At 49.9% G+C, this 20,656-nt stretch overlaps 1 protein-coding gene across 5 annotated transcripts in view; it reads right to left on the bottom strand.

Annotated features, from left to right (window-relative positions):
- The window catches only part of DIS3L2 (DIS3 like 3'-5' exoribonuclease 2), a 211,185-nt gene that overhangs the window by 15,053 nt on the left and 175,476 nt on the right, over positions 1–20,656 (bottom strand). The window lies entirely within an intron of this gene.

Raw genomic sequence — 20,656 nt, 5'->3', positions numbered from 1 at the left:
TAAAGCACAGCACGGCATAGTATAGAAATCATCTTTCTTTTTAGTGGTTTTGGGTTAAACCACAGAGCCTAGGGCTTGCTGATCAGAAGGTCAGTGATTCGAATCCCCGCGACGGGGTGAGCTCCCGTTGCTCGGTCCCTGCTCCTGCCAACCTAGCAGTTTGAAAGCACGTCAAAGTGCAAGTAGAAAATAGGTACCACTCTGGCGGGAAGGTAAACGGCGTTTCCATGCTCTGCTCTGGTTTTCCAGAAGCGGCTTAGTCATGCTGGCCACATGACCCGGAAGCTGTATGCCGGCTCCCTTGGCCAGTAAAGCGAGATGAGCGCCGCAACCCCAGAGTTGGTCACGACTGGACCTAATGGTCAGGGGTCCCTTTACCTATGTTATAAATCACGCACTGCTGGGAGTTGCTGCTTTTTATTTGCCAATGTATTTCGTATCAATCAAAAAAAATGGTGTGTCATGAGCAAATTTTTATTCTGAAAGTGTGGCCTGGGGGGACGGACGGACGGAGAAGCACTGTATTAGGAGGAGCAGGCAGCGCTAAAGAGGACCAAAAAAGCGTATCTTGAGAATAATTTGAGAATTGCCAAAGATACTGGATGGCCGTCTGTCAGCGATGATTTAGCTGAGATTCCTGCATTGCAGAGGTTGGGCTAAATGACCGCCAGGGTCTCTTCCACCTCTATGATTCCCAGAAGCCCTTGATCTCAGTGTCTTCCCCTTCTCCTTGCTTTTCTATCTCCCTTGAACTGTCACAGTCAAAGGCACTTGATGGGCAGGGTATAAATAATAAATTATGATTATTTATCTCAAAACAGAATTGCTTTTCGCGACGGCTGGCAAGAGGAGGCCCAGGGGCTGTCTCCACGTTGGAAGACGGGACTTGGAGCAGAGGCTTTGGCTTGAGGGGTCGGATCCGTCCCCACGCTTGCCGTCCTGGCAGCACCCCAAATCTACCCCCCCTCCACCCCCACCTCTTATAACCCGTTCATTTACTGGGGCTTTTTCTCAGAGCAAAATCAACATTGCCAGTGATGTGGTGCAGAATTATTTTGCCTATGCAAACAAATCCTCGCCAGGTGGCAGTGTTGCTTCCTTTATGGACGCAAGAAAATGCCCAGCGGAATATGAGCAGCCCCTCTTCCTAGGAGTAAGAAGGAAAGAACAAGACATAAAAACCAGGCAGGAGAACCTGCTCAGATTTCCACCTGCGGCACAGGAGAGAAGCACACAGAGAGTGCCTGCAAGCTCCTCGGGGCAGGGACCTGTCCTTGTGGTTTAACGCTTCTTCTCTGCAAAATCCTGTCCACATTCAATCCTGCGCTCGCCCAGTCACAGCGGGGAAAGGACACAGTCACGCTGTAGTGTGAGGGAGAAATATAGGGGTCTGCCCCGCTCCCCCTGCAATGCTAATAACAATTAATTAATTACACAGTTCACACACCAGGTTCCCAATTGCACCTGGAGTTACCAAATGTCCACAGGACTGTGGCAGCCAAGCTGCTTGAGTGTAAAATTTAACACCCACCGAAACCTAGCACTGCCCATTGATTCCTTTTGCCCAATGCCCATGTGTGGTTTATGGGAGAATGGCAGGCAGAAATGCAATGGTCAAAGGACCCCCCCTCCCCCATTTATGGCACTCCTGGCCCAGCCCCCTCCTGCTGCCCCCCTTTCCCACTCTAGCCTAGTTTATCCTTTTCAAGGTACTTCACAGTCACTTGAAATGAAGACTGCTTTTTGCAGCAGACTGACCCAACCTGTGGGCCCCAAAGTTGCTCCCTGCCCTGATCAGATCACGGACATTCCCAGAGTTTGCAGCGCAGTTCGGGTGTGCAAAAAAGTGTGCAAAGTAATCCATATTTTTTACATTTATACAAAATGCACGTTGGACAGAGATGTGCATGGAAAGATGCGTATTTTTGGGAGGGGAGCATGTGTATGAAAAAGTGCACAATTTGAACGTGAGCCTTTCCACGCATTCTTTCACAAAGCCCACAGAAAATGGATCGGAAGAGACCTGTGACTGAGCATGAATGGAAACAAGACGAGGCAGACTGAAGCTGATCTGTTCATCCCTACTCGAGGTCACCGTTGTCCCTGTTTTATAGATGAAAAATCTGAGGTCAGAATGGCAGCAGCTTGTCCCTAGGGGAGCTGAGAGAGCCGAATGCAGCACTCCTTACCCAAGTGCAGCTCCTGAGCTGCTGTGGAGTCCACTAGTTCTCCTTTCCTCTTCCAGGGGCCAGAGGTGAAAAGGGTTCAAGGAAGAAAAGGCATGTGAGGCTGAGATACCTCTTCCCAAGGTGACCCCGGGGCTGAACCCTGCACCCCAGAAACAACACAAAGCAGCATGGATAGAGCAGACCTTTCCTGCCCTGGCCTGATCTCTGGTTATCCTCCTGTTCTTATCAGGACAAAACTTTGCTGATTGGGAAGAAAGTGGCCATATCGCTGGGCTTGGAGTCTTCCTACTAGACAATCAAGGAGTGCACCAGGCAGGCTGATTCCTACTCATGAGGAGCTCACAGTACTTCAAATGCAAAAGACTTAATTTAATACGGGGGCGAGTGTAGAGGGAGAATGTACCACTACACTGGTTGGGCGGGGGAGTTTATTTATTTATATTTACCATTGCACTAATATGCCACCTTAAAGAAGGCTGATGGCCGAAGAATGGATGCTTTAGAATTCTGGTGCTGGAGGAGACTCTTGAGAGTCCCATGGACCGCAAGAAGATCAAAGCTCTCCATTCTGAAGGAAATCAGCCCTGAGTGCTCACTGGAAGGACAGATCCTGAAGCTGAGGCTCCAAGACTTTGGCCACCTCATGAAAAGAGAAGACTCCCTGGAAAAGACCCTGATGTTGGGAAAGATGGAGGGCACAAGGAGAAGGGGACGACAGAGGACGAGATGGTGGGACAGTGTTCTCGAAGCTATGAACATGAGTCTGACCAAACTGTGGGAGGCAGTGGAAAACAGGAGTGCCTGGCGTGCTCTGGTCCAGGGGGTCACGAAGAGTCAGACACGACTAAACAACAACAATATGCCACCTTTTCCTCCAAGGAGCTCACAGTAGCATCCCCTTCTCACAGTAGCATAGGTGGCTTGCCCACCCCCATCAATTACTTCCTCACAGCAACCCTGTGAGGTAGGCTAGGCTGAGAGGCAGTGACTGGTCCCAAGGTCACCCAGAGAGCCTCATGGCCAAGTGGGGATTCAAACCCTGATCTCCCAGGTCCCAGACCGACACTCTAACCGCTCTGCTGCACCAGCTTGAGTGTGCTATACTTAACTCTTAAGTTAAGAGTTGCATTTAAGGGAGGCCAGGAAGAACATGCAGCTGTCAGAATCTAGAGAGAAGCTTCTACTGGGCATGCAGAGTTCTACAGATCGGGAAATACAGAGAAATAAGACGCTGGTTTCTAGCCGCCCGGGGTTCCCAAGGAAGGACGGGGCGGGAGGGAGGGAGCTTCTCTCTGCGTTTGGTGGGCTCCAGAAGCAGCCCTGATAAGCAGGAACGTTTGAGGCACACGGCGGGGCGCTGGGAATTTTGCAACTCCCTTAGCAGCAGAGAGAGAGAGAGAGATTAAGTCAGGAAATGCTGCTTTGTGGTTCGGAAAAAGAAATGGATCATAAGGCAAAGCTGGAGCTGGAGCCCGGCTGGCAGCGAGGGGAGGCTGAGCCGGATCCTGGCTCAGCTGTTAACAGGAGCAGAGGGCCGGAGCACTCCTGCCTGCCTGCCGTCCGCTCCAAAGGCAGGAGGGTTTCTTTCTTTCTTTTCTTTTCCTGAACACAGCCGAGCTTGGCCGGAGGACGCCTGGCAGGCCGAAGTGAGAAGAAAAATATTTCATGGCACAGGGAAGCAAGAAAACAAAACCAAACCCCAAAAGAATCCCAGAGACAGAGACAGAGAGACTAGGACTCTTTGAAATCGCGCTGAATGAATCCCATGTGAGAGGCACACTCCCAGGCCATTGCTCAGGTTTCCTCCGGTGCGACTGAGCCAGCCTTGGCTCCCGGCTCTGTGGCAGATCCCACAAAGTGGTGAGACCTGAACTTTTGCCCTTCGGGGCATCCAGGCAAAGTTTCCATCGCAGCTGCCCAGAGGTGCACATCAAACAGGTGCTCAGTTTTGCCACAAGGGGACAGAGAGAGCTGCGCTCCCCGCCCCCTCCGCCCGACAGAAGGACAAAGGCGTCCAGGAGACTCTCGCAATGTGGTGTCCCCCAGTGAAGACAGTTTGACATTTTACAGGTTATTTCTGGCTTTTCAGCTGCTTGACGTAGGATTGTATTTTCCTTGGTTCGGGGGGCTGCTCCATTGCCTTAGAGGAAGCTCGGAGCTCTGGTGGCGGGAGCACGGCATTTCAAATAAATAAAATAAACAGGGCAGCAGCAGTCTTCGGTCCCAGTTGTTTTCCACATTCACAAAAATGGGGATTAATTAATTAATCTGGAGGAATGGCCGCGTCGCCAGGCTGAGCATGCTCAGTGATTAGCACGAGGAAATGACTTCATCGGCGGGCATGCGCCAGGGTGGAAGGAAATACATTTCTCCTTTTCTACCACGGAGGAAGGAGGGCTAAAGAGTGCTTTGGGTGGAACTTGCCCAAGATTTGCTCCCAGAGCCAGCATCCCCAAGTAACTTTGCCCAGACACGCTCAGGCACAGAGGCGGCCAAATTCTGTACTCTTGGAAGGCGCTCTGTGCTCCAGGCAGTGGCTCAGTAGCCAGAAAGTGCGCTTGGCCATACAAAGCGACCCCCTGGGGAGAGGTCAAGCCCCTTAATAAAGCCACGGCCATGCGGCAGGGAGCGCTTTTCACAAATATGGAGCGCAGGGGCTCAGTCAGAACATTACACACTCCTATGCCAGTGCCACATAACGTTCATTCCACACTCTCAAGGAATCAATCTTTCAGCGTGCTCTGGGTGTTCCTGCCCATTAAGATGAGGCAAGCTGAACCTTCGCTGGTCTGCTTCTGACGCCTGCTATAAACCTTTTTTGTTTAGGCTAAGCCTACCCAGCCATGTAATTTTATTACGTGTATTTGTTTTTAAAACTGTTTGATTTTATCCATATTTTGATAAGTTTCTTAAGTCTAATGTTATATAAAAAAAATCTGTTTTTAGTGCTATTTTTTAAAATAAACATTTAATACTATTTTATGTAAGTGGCATATGCGTGTGGGGGTGTGTGCAAAGTATACAAAACTTAGTTATTAAATAAAAAAGCACAAATAGATATATTTCTTATCTTACATTCTGAAGGACATCAGAGGAGAGAGGGAACGAAAGAGGGACAGAGGCCAGTGCTGCCCACGGCACCCCTGACCATCCTTCAAGGCCCCCCCCCCGGTGCCACGGCACACTGGTTGACAACCACTGCCCGATGCTATTTAACATCTACATGAAACTGCTGAGTGGGGTCATCCAGAGTTTTTGGAGTGTGGTGTCAGCAATATGGCAACGACACTCAGATCTGCAGGTGAGGCAATGGAAGTGCTATACCATTGTCTTGCCTCAGTAATGGACTGGATGACAGCCAACAAACCGAAGCTCAACCCAGATAAGACAGAAGTAATTTTAGTGGACGGTTCCCTAGAACCAGGCAGCAGCCTTCATTATACAACTTTAGGCGCCAGGCGAAAACGTTCCTCTTTAACCAGGCCTTTGGCTGATGGACATCTGATGCCCTTCAAAATTTGGGAGGGGGGGTTATTGGGTTGTCTTTCTTCCTTTTTATAATGTATTTTGTGTTTTTTATATATTGTAATTTGATGTTGTGACCTGCCCTGAGATCTGTTGTTGTTGTTTAGTCGTGTCCGACTCTTCGTGACCCCATGGACCAGAGCACACCAGGCCCTCCTGTCTTCCACTGCCTCCCGCAGTTTGGTCAGACTCATGCTGGTAGCTTCGAGAACACTGTCCAACCATCTGGTCCTCCGTCGTCCCCTTCTCCTTGTGCCCTCCATCTTTCCCAACATCAGGGTCTTTTCCAGGGAGTCTTCTCTTCTCATGAGGTGGCCAAAGTCTTGGAGCCTCAGCTTCAGGATCTGTCCTTCCAGTGAGCACTCAGGGCTGATTTCCTTAAGAATGGAACGTTTGATCTTCTTGCAGTCCATGGGACTCTCAAGAGTTTCCTCCAGCACCAGAATTCAAAAGCATCCATTCTTCGGCCATCAGCCTTATGCAAATTTAATAAACATTTAGCTTTAGTATTTTTGTAAGCCGCTTTTAATTTATTGATAAAGAAAGGTGGCATAGGAACAAACAAAGCCTTGCTGCAGGTCTAGGATGCCTCTCGCTGCCAGATCTGGGAAGATGATGATGATGAAAATTTGTATACCGCTCTAAACCTGCAGGTCTCAGGGCAGACCCGGAATGGGGGAGGAGTGTCAGGATTTGCTTAGCAAAGAGGCTGCTTGTCTCTTTGGCTCTTTACAACAATCTGGCTTTTGAAAAACAAAATCACGCCCGGCTTTGCTGCGTTGCCAGCAGCTTTCCATTAAAACGCCGCTACCGCATGGTCCATGCCTGGCTGGTCCAGCCCTGCTGCCGAAAGGCCGTTTGTCTCTTTGCACAGCCAGGGATGAACATAGTGGAGCTGAAGGACGGGAAGGGAGCAACTTTCCCAAGATTGCTCCCTCAGCTCTCACCTCGAGCCGTTCGCCGCCAGAGCTTGATGAGGAAGGCATTTTGGGATGAGCGCTGATGGTTTCCCTTGCTAATGAACTCCTACACAGGAGCGTAATGCCCTCCTCTGTCAGCGGGAGCCGCTTCCCAGCAAAGGATGCCTAGAGCAAGCAAGACTTGCGTGACAGAGCTGTCCCCCCCCCCCCCGGGAAGAAAGCGAAGGCGGATGCAGAAAAATCTGGGTGTCACTGGGAGCACCACAGACCTTATCCTAGACAGCTGGGCCAAAATGTTCGCTGCTCGTTACCCTCAAAATGGCACAGAGCACACAAGGGTTACTTAGAGGAGAACAGCCTCTGTTTCTGCTGACACGGCACACTTTTTACGCAGAGGGTCCAACACGGCCCCTCAGTGCAGGAATGAGGCACAAGAATCTCCCTGCCTCCTTCTGTTGCCACAGGAACGCAAACCCAACCAGCGTACTATGATGAATTATTCAAATCCTTTATTAGCCAGTGCCTTTCTAGTGCCCAAAGGGCCATCCAACGAAGAAAAAAGCAGAGAACAAAACGGAACGGCTTGCAAAACCAGAAAAATAATCCCCGTTTGCTTCTGTTTTAAAAAGACCAGATGGAAGGGGCATGCTTTGCAACCTCTCCTGTGTCAACCAGGGAAGGGCCGTAAGCAGAGTGGAATCACAGATCCTCATAGGAAACTACCTTGCACCCTGAGCCAATCTAGCTCAGGGATGCTTATGTCAATCAGGGGCTCTTCTCGGACTCCAGCTACCACTGCCCCTGACCATCGACCATGCTGGTTGAGGCTGGTGGGGGTTCGAGCACAACTGCCTCTGGGGGGCACAAGGTTGGGGAATGATCTACACTGACTGGTAGCAGCTCCCTTGGGCTTTGGGCAGGAGCTTATCCCAGCCTAACCTGGAGATGCCGGGAACCTTCTGTGTGCAAAGGCATGCGCCCTGCCACTGAGCCATGATCTCTGTTGCAGCCATAAGAAATGGATGGAAAAGGCTTGCTCTGTGCCACGGCAGTCCTCACTTCGGGCAACTTGGAGCTCCGAACCATGTTTGATCAGAGCTGGGGTGGCAGGGCAGTGTCAGAGAGAGGTGCTCTCTGGGGTATGCGGTACCCAGGTTGCGATAAGGGTTATGTGTAGGTTGGTTGGCAACCGTCTGCCTTGGGAATGTGCCTTTGGGGGTGAAGGCAAGCTGTTGGGAGGTTGCAGCGCCTGCTGTGGCTATAGAGGCTGATAGAGGAGAGACATGTTTTGTTGCAGCTGGGGCAGATGAAGGCGTCTGGTTTCTTTTGTCTGTGCTCCTTGCAGCAAATTAGCAGACCGTGCAGCTGGAATAAAACTGCCTGAATAGCAGCATCTATGTCCATGCACAATGAATGAAGTAGAGGACTTCATACATTTCTTTTTCTACTGCCCTATTTATGAGCTAATAAGAACTAAGCTCCTCCTCTTGATCCCGTCCACCATCACATCTAAGGAAGACTGTTTGAAATCGCTTCTTGTGGACGCAAATCCCCAAATTTCACGTGGGGTGGCAATCTTTATAGTGCAGGCTTTGAAACTCAGGGCTACCCTGACTGGGTAGTGTGTCCTAGACCTGGACCTGTTTTAATTCTTTTTATTACCTTTTAAATTTAATGTGCCGAGCCTATTTTGGGGCCATTATATGCTTTATATACATCTGCATTTTAGATTCCCGGTGCCGGCAACTAAATCTTTACATTATTGTCTTAGGGTAATTTAAATGTCATAACGCCAGTAATATCGCTTTGAATCTTGTTTGGTTGCTTGTCTCTAGCATTTTTTTTTGTCTTATCCTGCTATGGCTGTATGCTAATGCAATAAAGGTTTGATTGATTGACTAGCTGAATAGCACTGCGCTGCCCCATATCCACAAAAGGAGCCACAGTTCTTTCCTGGAACAGTGAAGGGATCGGGAAGGGTCACAAGAGCACTAGGAACAAAAGGCACCACAGGCCTCTGGTTGGAGGGGATCAGAAGAGGATTCCTGCCTGCCCAGTTGCCAGCAACTGAGTGCAAATTCTCCTCTGAAGTTCAGTAGCCACAGGAGATTTAATGCAAGGGACTTGGAGCCATATCCAGTGTAGCGCTATGGGAACATTTGGTCTGCTTATGCAATGGAATGCCCTCCTCCCCACTTGTTTTAGTGGTTCTTGGGACCCTCTAGAGCAGATTTGGGGATGGCACAAGGTGTGAGGGCATTCCTGTTGCAAATTGACATCCTTGCACTGATGGGATGCATTAGCCAAATACAACCACAACAATCAGCAGGTGGTGGTGGAGAAGAAGAGGAAAGCGAAGGCTGCTGGCAGGCTGTAGTGCGCAGCCCAGCGAAGCGCTGAGACCCATTAGGCGAAAACACAGAGTAGGAAGGTTAACAATGCCATTTGATCTTTATGATCCTTAAATGCATATGGGGTCAAAGGCACCCGTGGGGAAGGGAGACACCTACCCGAGAGCCACTTCTACATTTCAATCAACCTGTGGGCAAGCATCCTCATTACAATTTCAACAGAGCCTTTGCCCAGCCTCTTTTAACATCTTCCTGCACCTTCTCTTCCTCTGAACACCCCTCTTTCGGCTGCCTGCTTTCCTCCTTTCCTACTCGCAGGTCTCTCTGCATCTCCATCGGTTAGCCTTCCCTCTCTGTGGCCCCAAACAGGCCTACTCTTCTCCTGCAACCATCATCCCTACTGCGCTCCCCTTCAGATCCCCTTTTCTGTCTTCTCTTCTGCAGCCCGTTCCCCTCTTTCCCTCCTCCAGTCTCTGTTCTTGTCTCCCTGCCTCAATCCCTACTTGCTGAATTTGGAAGCAAAAAAGCACACAAGGATTTCCCTCTCCCAGCAATTCAGGCACAGAGGGAATTTCAGGCCCCGGAGGGACAGACAGCATGGCTGGCTGGCTGGCAAAACTGGTGCTGAGTCTATCAAAAACATCTAAATCCAGGGAAAGGAGAAGCAATGCAGAGACAGTGCCATAGACAACCTCTCACCATCACGTTTGCTATATGCAGGTATTAGAATTCCACCAGGGGCTGGAAATTTTATGTTTGTATATGGTTGCAAGCAGATGTGATATATTTTTTACGATACAGTGGTATATAAATGTAAATAAATAGCCAAACACCAGGAGATGGGGGGAAATGGGCCTTAGGAGCTCCTTTATTTTGCACCAGAGCTTTCTCCATGAAAACTGGCTCTTTAAAGCTTCCTTGGAGCAAACAGCAATCTGCTGAAAACTCGAATTGACGTTTGCTGACTGAGCACTGAAAAGTGAGTTTTTGCAGGGAAAGCTCGGGCGCAATGAAACCCACCAGCAACACCACTCGGTCAGAGAGCTTTTAAGAGCGGATCTGTGCCTGGAACAAGCAGGTCTAAAGTAAGTGTGGAAAGGGCCCAAATGTATGTTAAAGGAGCAAGTGTAAAAATAGCCTGGGCTTTCCTTCGCAACCTTTGGCATTGCAGCTGTTTTCATGTGACAAGTTGTTGCTTGAGCCATTCGTTTCCCTCTGTACAATTGTCTCTGGCCCCTCTTTTTCCACCCAGCCTCTTCTCCCATACGCATGGGCTTCATCAGTGCAACACTGAGCAGATAATGTTATCAGCAATGCAGGCAACACATTAGTATCAATACAACACCCAGCAAATACAAACAGAGAATCCATTAGGGCCGTTGGCTGGAATATCTCGTCCCCAGCCCCGTTCAGAACCTCTCTGCTGAAATGTCATGGCCCTCGGGAGACGCCTGGAGCCGATTCCCAAAAGATTGAGAGCAGCTACTGAGCCGAGGTTTGCTTGAGATGCAAAATGGCTCGCTGGAAAGCTGTGCTGTGATCCCAAAAGATTAAAAGGGATTGTCAGGGGGAAGGGACTGTTGACAGAGGCACAAAACGAGGGTCATGAGGAAGAAGAAGAAGAAAAAGATCAGCTTGAACCGGTGTCCAGGGCCCTTTGAGAACACAAGCTCGGGATTAGGCTCTAATCTGATACGGATTAGTGCCCTCAGTGCCCTCGGAGAGAAAGACACGCAAAACAGCTGGTTCAAAATGGGCAGGCAGGAGGCCGGGGGAGGCGCTGGAAGCGAGCTGTGTACACACCGTGTCTGCACTAGCAGGGCCCAGCCAACTTCAGCAAGAGAAACTGTTTTGCATCTTGCAGTCAACTCTTGCATGTCGAAAACCTGGCTCTGAGAAGCCCTCGCTTAGCCAGCGGGCAAAGCCGCTCCAAAACTGTGAACAAGCGGCGAAGGGGACGGTACCAAATCTCGAGCGCAACCTGCCAACAGAACCTGCGGTGTGAGTGTGAGTGTGTGAAAGCTCTGCTCAAAAACCAGAGCGAGGGGTAGGGGCGATTGCACACGCGAGCCACAGACCCCATGCTTGCTGGGCCACCATCGCCACATCTCCCAGGCCCTCCCAAAAGAGCCAGGAGCGTCACTGGGCATGCGGCCCCCACCCCAGCATGGCAGCCCCTCTAGTCACAAGCTTCAGCGGCTGCCATAGGATATTGTGGATATAGTGGCTGTGCCGAATTCTCACTTCGCTGCTGAGGAAATGGGGCACGTGGATGATTTGTGCCGAAGCACCCTGGGACCCAGGCTCGCTTGATACATTTCCCCTTTCCAAAGATGTTCAGAGCGCACTCTTTACAACCCCGCAAAAAACAGCTGCTTCATGTTTCAAGCTCACGCCCTTTTGATAGGGGAGGGGACGCTTTTTTGGTACAAGGCAGCAGATTTACAGAGGATGGTGAAGGAGTGCAATGGTGCCGTGTGATCTAAGAAAAAATCATTTAAAATATGGGTTGGGTAGGTCGACAAAGGGCAAATGCAGGTGGAAAGGGACTTCCTAGCTTTATAGAGCACCTTGTGAGTGTTCAGGTTATTCCAGTCGGCTCTGCAACCCCTCTGCATGGGAGGCCAGGACCGTAACCAGACTGCAGATGGGCCACTGAAACTGAGCTTCTGCCTTAATGGTAGAGGCGAGATATGTTGGAGACTGATGGATGGCAGGAAACGAAAGGGTCCGAGAACAGCCTTAGGCATACAAGGTGCTGGAATCAGGCATCCTGGGGGAAGTGGAACATCACTGGCTGACAATAGACAGGCTTTTCCTTCCGTATCTTTGAGGAGGAATCAAAGTTGGGAGTGATCTTGGCAGCTCATCGAGTTCACAGCCTTGCCAAGCACAGGATCTGCAATGCAGGTTGAAACAGGAGCATCCGTGACAGGTGGTCTCGCAGCCTCACAAGAGCAGCCATCACCTGCCGTGGGAGCGTATTCCTCTGCTAGAGAATGGCTCCTAACATTCAGGTGAAATCTGCTTCCCTGCAAATTCCACCTGTTGGGTGCTCTCCAAGCGATGGAACTCTCCCTCCCATGCTCCCCCTTTTTCTGTCCTGGGTTTTTCACAACCTTCTGCAGCAGATTTGAGGAGGGAGCAGGGTGCTGGGGGAAACCCAACAGATTAGAGCCCATTCCCACACTCCTATTTGAAAAGGCCCCTGGACACTGTTGTGTGTTTACAATCTGATCTTCTCTTCTCCTTCTGCCTTCCACCATGCCAAACCTTTGCTCCATCTAGCTCAGTATTGTCTGCTCTGACCACCAGCACCTCTCCAGAGCTCCAGGTTTCTCAATCCAACCTTGAAACCAGGTTTCTCAGTCCGACCTTTCCCATGAAAACCACGTGCTTTCCCACTGAGCTACAGGCCTTCCTGTCTGTATCACCCCTCCTTACGTTCAAAACTTCCTCTGGGTGGCATTCCCAGGCCGCAGTGTTTTGCATGCTTCAGACTGCAGTTGTCAACTGGAGCCTGAAGGGGGCAGCATGAGCAGGCTGGTTAGGCAAACAAGTAGCATGCAGTTCCCCTGGCTCTTGGTTTGCTGATTCTGGGAGGGAGCAATGAAAAAAGGTTGATTTTGAATTGCTGATGTTTTTATTGTGAAATCACTTTGATATATTTTATGGGAAGTGACTCATAAATGGAAATAAATGAATGAATTCTGAAGTCCAACATCTAGAATAGCAAGAATGTAAAATCACTTAATTGGGGGGTGGGGTGGGCGGGGGAGATCACAGGAGGCAAGAAGGGGTTAAGAGAGGAGGAGGAGGGCCATTTGGCGATGGTGAAGGGGGTGGAAGTGGAGTTGGTTTATTTGTACAGTGACTGCGCAGGATTTCTGGACAAAGTCGACTTTACGGGGCACGCAGAAAAGAGGCCAAGCTTTCATCAGGTCCAAAGATGCCAAGACGCTGCATGCTCAGCCCGGCCAACCTTTTGAGTAAAGGCTGAAGACGGAGCCTCCCCTTCTTCTTCAAGGATTCAAGTCCTACCCTTAAGGCAAGCTGACAGGCTGCCAGTATGATTTGTTGAGCGTGCAATCAATCAGAAATCTCTTGCTAACTCAACACACACAGCGTCAAATCAGCAAAGAAGCAACACTGCAGTTGAACTTAGAGATTTCATAGAAGGCTTGTAAGATAAGTGAAATCTTAAGAAGATTGCGTTTCCGTATCTCAACAACAGCTCTAGGGCTGAACAACTCAGCTTATGTACCTGACTAGGGGATGTCTACATGCCATGATTTTGCAGACCACACAGTAAGGTGAGGGTGGCACTTAGCTGCACAAGAATCTGAAGTTTAACCATTAGCTGTTTCCGGGGCCAAAACACAAGGCTATCTGAACCCAACAGGCTGTGCAAGCAGCTGTCAGCTGCAGAATTCCAGGGCTACCAGGATAATTTGAAATATCTTCTAAGGAAAATAGAAATCCCCCCCTTGTAGCCCCAAGTTTTCCAAATGGCAGCCATTCACCTCCCCTCAAATGGGACAAAAGTTTCCTTGCACAATGTATGAAGCAGGGGAAAGGGTGTGTCATTGGGAAAACCACTGTTTACGTTGCCTAACGCCAGTGGCGTAGCGTGGGTTGTCAGCACCCAGGGCAAGGCAAGTAATTTGCACCCCCAAACCCGTGGATTTGCGCCCCCCTAACCCTAACCCCCAGATGTTGCGCCCAGTGCGGCCGGCCCCCCCTGCACCTCCCACGCTACTCCACTGCCTAACACAAGTCACCTCGAGACCCTTGGTGTAAGGCAATGAATAGATTGCAACTCAGCTTGCTGAGAGAGATTTGCTTGGGATTAAAAGCAGACAGGCTCATCACTGCTCAGCCAGTTCATGCCAGAGCAGCAGGACTCGCTTGCACTGTCTAAAACAAGGCCCTGCCATCCAAGCCCTGCTCTCCAATTTGTTCCCGGAACCTCAGGGCTGTGCCTGGGCTGCTGTAGCCTCTACAGAGCGAGGTGCAGCTTCCAGGGAACGCTCCTTGCCTTGGCCTGATTAAGAAAAACGGCAGCTCCCCTCATCTGAAGCAGCGCAAAGTGTCAGCCTTTGCAGTAAAAATTTAATAACCGCCCAGCATAATCAGTTTTGCTGATCTTGCCTTTTCACAGTCAAAACTTGACACTCGGCGCTTGGAAGGCTTTGAGTGTCTTTGGTTTGGCTGCTTCTCTTCCAACGTTTGCAACGTGGGGCAGAAGGTGGGGGGAGCCGCTACCCAAGGCTGGTTCCACTAAGGTCAGTGGGTCAGATGCTATCTCTTGTCAGGCCGGTTGAGAGCCTGTCTTTTGCACAGCAGCTGCCTATACTGGCTCAGTATTTTAACCAAGGTGCCCATCGCAAACCCAAAGACAGCTCCCTGGTGGTCAGTCACTGCCAACTCGGATCCCATCAGTGTGCATGTGAAATTGGGGGCCACTGTACCCCTGAATCCAAGTCCTGGGGCCAAACAACAGTGAAGATCTACTGTCTCCACGCCTTGCTTGTGGGCTTCCTAGAAGCACCAGCCTGGAAAGAAGAAACGAGACCTTAATCTAGTGCCAGTGTGGTATAGTGGTTAAGAGGGGTGGACTCGTAATCTGGTGAACCGGGTTCGCTTCCCCGCTCCTCCACATGCAGCTGCTGGGTGACCTTGGGCCAGTCACGCTTCTCTGAAGTCTCTCAGCCCCACTCACCTCACAGAGTGTTTGTTGTGGGGGAGGAAGGGAAAGGAGAATGTTAGCCGCTTTGAGACTCCTTCGGGTAGTGATAAAACGGGATATCAAATCCAAACTCTTCTTAATCTGACCCAACAGGGTGCTCCTCATTTTCTTAGAGAGCAGGTGCTCCCGCCAGCGTTTAATCACCAGCTTCCAATACTTTGAATCCTCAGGTAATGGGGTGGCCCGTCCTGTCTCTTGCAGGCTCTTTTGCTTCAGGCTGCATGCTGTTTCCATGTTGGGGGTCACTGGGGAAAGGGATCGAAAGAAGAACTGCCAATATACAAATCTATTGCGTGGCTGCACTTGGAATACCATGCGCCATTTTGTGCTCACCATATATATATTTATAGTATTTTTATGAACTTTTTGATTCCTTTTTTTCACTTCTATTTATTTATTTATTTATTTATTTATTTATTTATTTATTTATTTATTTATTTAAAAAAAGATATTGTAGTGCAGGAAAAAGGTTTAGAAAATGGTAACCAAAATGACCAAGGCTTTGGGCTTTTTAGCTTAGAAATGGGGTGAGTGGGGCATGACACAGATGTGGGATAGACAGAGGTTTTTCTTTATCACTCACAAATCCTAGAACCTGGGACCACACCGGAAGATTTAGGAATCAGTTCAGATGAAAGAAAGTACTACTTCATATAGCACATACTAAAGAATTTGCTCCTAACAAAATGAAGCAATTCATCTTGCAGAAGAGGGGTTTGCATGGGGTTAAGACACGTAGAGTTAGGGACCTCCAGATTCCCAGACTATCCCTGTACCTTTAACCCCTCAGCTAACTTCCCTATCTGCAAATGCTATATTCTAGGCTCCACTCTCCAATCACCTCTGTCCCAAATATCTCTTTTTTTTTTCTAAACTAAAAAGCCATATAGCTAGCATTCCAAATACAGTGGTGCCCCGCAAGACGAACGCCTCGCAAGACGAAAAACCCGCTAGACGAAAGGGTTTTCCGTTTTGGAGGCGCTTCGCAAAACGAATTTCCCTATGGGCTTCCTTCGCAAGACGAAAGCCCATAGGGAAATCTCCAGGGACAGCGGGGAAGTGCAGCGCGTCTTCCCCACTGTCCTCGGACCTCCTCCGAAGCCTGGCGATGGGGCGGAGAGCTCTCCGCCCCATCGCCAGCCTCCTCCGAAGGCTTGCGGTGGGAGGAGGGCTTTCCTCCCTACCGCCAACATTCAGAATGCTGTTCTGAATGTTGGCAGTGGGGAGGAAAAACCCTCCTCCCACCGCAAGTCCCGGGAACAGAGGAGAAGCGCTGCGCGCCTTCCCCTCTGTTCCCGGACCTGTCCTGAAGGCTTGCGGTGGGAGGAGGGCTTTCCTCCCCACCGCCAACATTCAGAATGCTGTTCTGAATGTTGGCGGTGGGGAGGAAAAACCCTCCTCCCACCGCAAGTCCCGGGAACAGAGGAGAAGCGCTGCGCGCCTTCCCCTCTGTTCTCGGACCTGTGCTGAAGGCTTGCGGTGGGGAGAAAAGCCCTTCTCCGCACCGCCAGCCTGGCAAGCGGTCTCCATAGGAACGCATTAATTGATTTTTAATGCATTCCTATGGGAAACCGTGCTTCGCAAGACGAAAAACTCGCAAGACGAAAAAACTTGCGGAACGAATTAATTTCGTCTTGCAAGGCACCACTGTATACCTGCTGTCTCACTGCATCACTCAGACCTAGTGCTTTGGAAACATGCTGGAATTATTCCTAAGAGAAACGACTTTGCTGTGTTCCGATGCGGCAGAGGCTTTCTCTAGGTTTGATATCCGCCCCACCTGCCTCTGAGCACTCTGCCAATCTTTGAGGGGAGCATAAGCCCCCCTGCCCCAAACCAACAGGAAAGCTTCAACTGGAGGGTATAAGCCCCTTCTCTTGCAAAGCAATCCAGGTCTACTCAATTAGCAAAATTCATAGGGGCTGTAGAATTATGAGCTTTCTGGTAATTGATAGCAACAGAAGCAACACCTCCCACAGACAGAGCACAAAATTCAAGCACTAAGGAAACAGCTGGAAGTGCTGACATGAAACTCAAGTTGCACTGAAGGCTGCAGGGTTTGCATGGAGAGAAAGGAGAAAGGAGGGAGGGAGGAACCTCCACGCTTCCTAGACTTTCTCTGACCTAACCTGTGTGGACCTTTTCTCAGATGCTAGACTGACACCCTTGACCTCGCTTCCTACTTTCCCCTCCTTCTTTGCTCCACCTTGCAGACGTATTTCTTCTGTGTCTCTCCTCAAAAGTCATAGAGCAAGCATGGCTGTTTGCACATCCACCTTAGCTAGCTAGAATTAGCATCTTCCCAATCTACTGTGTATTGCCTATAATAAGTTCGGCTTTTTTATTTTCCAGACTCAAAAGCCTCAGTGTGATTACATCAAGGGTAAAGTCCTCTAATCCAAGCTGGAAGTTCAAGGTATTCATTTAAACTCCATCAGAAACACCAATCCTAATAATGGATTTCTAAATCTCTGACAAGGCTGTACAGTAAAAAAAATTGGGCATCATTAGCGGCCTGGAAACCAAGCCTTAAGAGAAGGAGGGAGTTGTGTTGAAAGAGTTGGGTATCTTTAGCCTGGATAAGAGGAGACTGAGAGAAGATATGATAGCTATCTTCAAATACCTATTCACATGGAAGGTGGAGCAAATTTGTTTTCTGCTGCTCCAGATGGTAGGACCCGGAACAATGGATTCAAACAAGGGGAGTCCCAGAGGTTGGACCCAAACATTAGGAAGAAGTTTCTGATGGCAAGAGCTGTTCGAATCTGGAACAGGCTCCCTTGGAAGGTGGTGGACTCTCCTTCACTGGAGGTTTTTGAATGGAGGTTGGATGGCGACCTGCCATGTCCAATCTAGTTGAGATTCCTGCATTGCAGAGGGTTGGACTAGATGACTCACTGGGTCCCTTCCAATGCTACAATTCTACGATTCATCAAAGCGCAAACCTGGGCCTGGAGCATCAGAGTTCAGAGGAGGCTGGAGGAAACAGGGCCATAAGCGTCTTGCAACTCGCAAAACCCAGCACGTGCCGGAAACGCAGGCACAGACAAAGCCGCAACCTGCAACGGCTGAGCCTGCTGTTCCTCTAGAGCACATTTTCAAAACGACACTCCATCATAATGCTAAACCCACTTTGCTCGCTGCACACCGAGATGCCAGATGCCTAATGAATACGGGCCGCAGCGTGTGGCTCTCAGTGTGCCACTTCCTTGACCCCCCTTCTGCAGCACGAGGCCCCCTTCGGTTGCCCGCGAAGCTGCTCCTCCTCCGAGCGAGCGGCGGGAGCGGGAGATGAGTAATTACGATCTGCCGTTATTAAATGTTTCCTCACTGGCCAATTTAGCAGCTAATCTTTGTGAAATGTGGGGCCGGTCCCTCAGCAGCAGCATTTGCATGGCACAGCCGAGCCCGGCTATTAAACCAGGATCTGCAACAATGGCGATGCTGCCGTGCCCCATTTGCAGCCTCTCCCCCGGTGCTGCTATAATGAGGCCTACATACACACAGAGAGAAGGGGGGGCACAGCAGCACCCTGCCCACAACAGCAAACTGGGGACAGAGAAGCCTCACCCACATTGCATCTCTGGCCAGGTTCCTGTTCTGCCTGTGTGTAACAGGAAGACATCTCAGAAAGCCCTGGAATTCTGTGGCCTTGAACCAAGGGGTTGTAGCAGCCAGGAGTTACTCAGCGTACCATCACTGCTTTTGGGTGCAACCACTAAAAAAGGCACTGCAGCTCATCAGGTGGCACAAAGGCTCAGTGGCGTCTTACCTGGTCCTGAAAGGTAGGGCTGGGAAACTGGGTCCCTCTCGCTGTTGCTAGCTTGTGGCTTCCATCAGTCCCAATCAACATGGTGGCCCATGGACATGGATGATGGAACCTGTAGCCCAACCACCTCAGGATGGCCAAAGGTTCTCCATTCTCAGTCTATAGGGACCAACAGAGTCGGTCCTTAAGCTGCTGGGAAACCCCTAGGAAGGCCACTGACCCTCCATTCCTGCTCTTGCTGACTCTGGCAAGCCTCCTCGATCTCAGCAACTCAGTTTCTTGAGTGAATGGACAAGCTACAGACTCCTGGGAACCTGCTAGTTTGCTCACCTTCCAGGCTTCTTTGCCCCCACCCCAAGCTCACCTCTCCTGTATTATATATGTATCTATTATTCCCATTTATAGACCGCTTGAGGTGGTTTATATAGACAATAAGTACAATAAAATGGCATAAAATGATTCGCATAATATAAAATTTCAAACAACACAGCATACATACACCCAATCCATTCAATCTCACTTGATTCAATCCATTTGATATAAATGTTCACTACTTCAAATATTACATCTATCAAATACCCATACATAAATCACTCACACTCAACAATATTACAACCCAAGCAGACATAAATAAGATACCACTCCTAATACCCAAAGCAGTAATGGACTCATAGCCCCAAACTGGAGCGTCAAATGCGCCTTAGCCATCTCTCATCTGAAAGGGACCCAGACCATAGCAGAGCAGGATATCACCCTGGAAGGTACATAACCCCTTCCACCCACTGCAGCATCATAACAAACCTGGTACTGCACAACCTCAACATCTGATAAAGGAACAAACAGACACAAATACCAACCTCACACTTAAAAGGTAAAGGGACCCCCTAACCATTAGGTCCAGTCGTGGCTGACTCTGGGGTTGCGGCGCTCATCTTGCTTTATTGGCCGAGGGAGCTGGCATACAGCTTCCGGGTCATGTGGCCAGCAGGACTAAGCCGCTTCTGGCGAACCAGAGCAGCGCACGGAAACGCTGTTTACCTTCCCGCCGGAGGGCTATCTATTTATCTACTTGCACTTTGTGCTTTCAAACTGCTAGGAGGGCAGGACCTCACACTTAAGACGGTTGTAAAGATCACCATAAATTCCAATTGTTGCAACCAACCAGATGACCAAAGACCGTGATTGGGCCTGCTCATGCTCCAATTGCTTTCGTTAAAGATCTTCTTCTCAACTCTACCCCACCGGGGTCTCCAGATGACCCCCACCAAACAACCCTCTCCCTCTTTTTCTGCCTACTGTGGCCGAGTTTGGCCAGAGTCGGGGGGCACTCCTCCATGCCAGTTGCCACTTGGCTCCCCCTGCCCCAAGGCAGAAGCTGATCAGCAACGCTTGGAGAAGTGCCGGAAGTGGCGCACCGTTGGCATGGCCAGAAGGCGGCAATTCCCATTTCGCCTCAGGTGGCAGAATGGGACAGGCCGCACGTCAGCACGCAATGCATACAGACTTAGTTGTTGTTGTTTTTTAGTCGTTTAGTCGTGTCTGACTCTTCGTGACCCCCTGGACCAGAGCACTCCAGGCACTCCTGTCTTCCACTGCCTCCCGCAGTTTGGTGAAACTCATGCTGGTAGCTTCGAGAACACTGTCCCACCATCTCGTCCTCTGCCGTCCCCTTCTCCTTGCGCCCTCCATCTTTCCCAACATCAGGGTCTTTTCCAGGGAGTCTTCTCTTCTCATGAGGTGGCCAAAGTCTTGGAGTCTCAGCTTCAGGATCGGTCCTTCCAGTGAGCACTCAGGGCTGATTTCCTTCAGAATGGAGAGGTTTGATCTTCTTGCAGTCCATGGGACTCTCAAGAGTCTCCTCCAGCACCAGAATTCAAAAGCATCAATTCTTCGGCGATCAGCCTTCTTTGCGGTCCAGCTCTCACTTCCATACATCACTACTGGGAAAACCATAGCTTCAACTATACGGACCTTTGTCATACAGACTTACACAGCAACAAAGAACATGGGAGGCTGCCTTACAGTGAGGGGGGGGGGCGTTGTATTTGATTCCCTGCTAAATTTGCCCGTTTGCCCTCTAACGAAGAAATGACCAGTCCATAATTTTAATGGTAGGTTTATTGTAGCTGCGAGAGACAGAATAACAACAGGAA

Source organism: Podarcis melisellensis (genome assembly GCF_964234715.1).
Source record: "Podarcis melisellensis genome assembly, chromosome: 5".
Classification (NCBI taxonomy): Eukaryota; Metazoa; Chordata; class Lepidosauria; order Squamata; family Lacertidae; genus Podarcis; species Podarcis melisellensis.
This window is presented reverse-complemented; position numbering and strand designations above follow the sequence as displayed.